Raw genomic sequence first — 2,573 nt, 5'->3', positions numbered from 1 at the left:
TGTGTGTGTGTGTGTGTGTGTGTGTGTGTGTGTGTGTGTGTGTGTGTGTGCATAAACATTTCATCGCAATCAAATTCACATTCCTGACTTGTCACATTTGCTATACAAAATATGAGCTTAAAATGGAAGTCTCAGCATTATTGGATGTGGAGTCTTATTTTGTAAAACAAGAATGTGGTTTCAACACGGTAGACCACAACAACGTCCTGCTACCTGCTACTTTTGCTTGTGACATTATTTACCCAACTTAGAGGTCCTTGTTAGGAATGAACTAATACAGTTTGCATTAAAGGGACTGTAGTTGACATTAAGTATATTAATATAGCAAATAGTAAGTAAGCAAATGTGTGCATGTATAGTAGAGGAGGCATCCTGAGCAGAGAATGAAGTCACGCTCCCTGTGTGTGTGTGTGTGTATTGTAATGCTAGCTTCTCTGTTCTTTGTTTTGATAGCCGGTCTGGCTGTGCATGAATGTTAGTGGATTCTCTGTCCTCATGAATCCACCAAGGGTACCAAGACATCTGGCCGAAAAGATGGACATCCGGTCGAAAAGATGGACATCCAGCCAAAAAGATGGACATATGGCAGAATTTCCGGCTACAGCGGCGTAATCCTGGAAGTGGAACATCGTCCATATAGACTAGGGAAATACTAGTTGTAGGTTAAAAGAAACCTCCCTTGTCAATGTCAAGTCCCTTTCACACAATGCACTGCAACCCAGAACTTATCTAGGCATTAACGGAGGAGCTCTATGTAAGAAAGCAAATGTCTGAAATAATTGGTACCGGATATTAAACGGACATTGCCCTGCCAGCTCCCAAATAAAAGCCTGTATAATGTCCCCTGTGTGTTTTGAGCCAACATGTGAGATGTCATTGTCTGCGGGGGGGCATGCTGATGGCGTAGCATTCGACTTGCGTGGAACTGGAAGTGTGCCAAGTGTGAAGAAGAAGGGGGACCCATGTGATCTGCGTCATGTCCAGCCTTCTGCAAACTCTACCCAGGTGCCACCCCTCACCTAAACCACATTATTTCCAGTTTGTGACAACAGGTCTCACATTGACAATCTCATGAGCTACATGTGTGAAAGGGCAACATCAGACAATGTCCGATGTTCTTATGAGAAAACATCTCCAGGCTCTCCCAACCCTCCACAATGTTCCATACTCTTAAGAGGCTTTGTGGCACCATAACATCAACATAATTCCACCTTTGCTTCTCAGAGTCCTTTCAGTCGCACCAGTCCCTATTTCCACAACCCCAGGAGGTCACAATGAAACAATGGATACTGTAATTTTGTGGTGAGGACGGTATCAAACATATGCAATCACCAAGAACAGTCTGTCCCATCTATCCTGTCTGATTGTGAACGATAAGCTTTTTCTAGTCGAAAAGTAGAAAGTCCGAAGGGGGAAGAAAGAGAGACACGGGAGGGAGGGAGAGCAAATAGAACGTATCGAAAAAAATAAAAACCTTTTAGGATTAGTTTCCAATTTACAGCTGTTATCAAGCCATCAGAGGAAAACAGCTTACGGTAAGGGGACAGTGAGAGGTTGTTTGCTGAAGCGGATTACAGCACTAAAAGGATCAGAAGCAAAGCAGCGCTATGAGTTCAGGTGCAGTTGCAGGGTTATGAGGAGGGTGGATTTTAGGGATATGATATCATGGACCATACTCAAGCGCTGAAAAATACACCGCTGCACCTATTTATCTATTCATCCATCCATCTCTATATTGCTTTCATATGTTGTTTTGGGGGAAAATGCTGGGGAACACATTAGCGGTGTTATTGCTAAGCATTCCAAAAGCATCCATTATTCCACTTTCTGGATCCAAACAAGCTCTTTTTGGTGCATTAGTATAAAATGTGCTTCTCACACCTAGTACTTTTTTTGCTTTGCGTCCATGTTTCCATTTTATTATTAATGTGCTGAACAAGTCGCGTGTTTAAAATCTATTTTATAACCTTGTTCTGTTGCTGCAGCTTTTAGGCTACTATATTACAATTCAGATGTGTCCGTGAGGAAAGGTCCAACCTAGAAACATTGCCATTGCAATGGAAAAGGCTCTTACGCAGACAAGTACAACTGTATGAGGTATTTGTTACATGATTAATGAACCATAACTAAAGTAGAGTTGGAAAACAACATCCTTTGTTATTGTAGCCTATTAGGAGTTCATAAAGTCTTCCAATCTGCCTTATATGGGTGTGGTTGGATCAGATTTGATTGGCAGATCAAAAAGATTGAACTGTTGATTCAAATCTCTCTCTCGATCCGGAATGGTGCACATGGTGTCATAGCTGGGGGCGTGGCGCCCATCCATTCCCCCTGACTGGATAACATAGTGTAAACCTGGAATGGACTACTCAAAAGCACTTTTATTGCTTAACAGAGCAGGATACATAAAATAAAGAAACTGAGCCACATAGGCCTTGGCTTGTTCATACGTTATGTGTGACTGGACAAACAACCCAACAGAACAGCCAGAGGTGACGTTAGATGTCTCTTAATCAGGTAGCTGACATTAACAGAAAACATATTTTTTTTGTACTGCACATTGCTGCAGATCC

This window comes from Etheostoma spectabile, chromosome 11 (assembly GCF_008692095.1).
Source record: "Etheostoma spectabile isolate EspeVRDwgs_2016 chromosome 11, UIUC_Espe_1.0, whole genome shotgun sequence".
In the NCBI taxonomy this organism is placed as follows: Eukaryota; Metazoa; Chordata; class Actinopteri; order Perciformes; family Percidae; genus Etheostoma; species Etheostoma spectabile.
Note: the sequence above shows the minus strand (reverse complement) of the source record.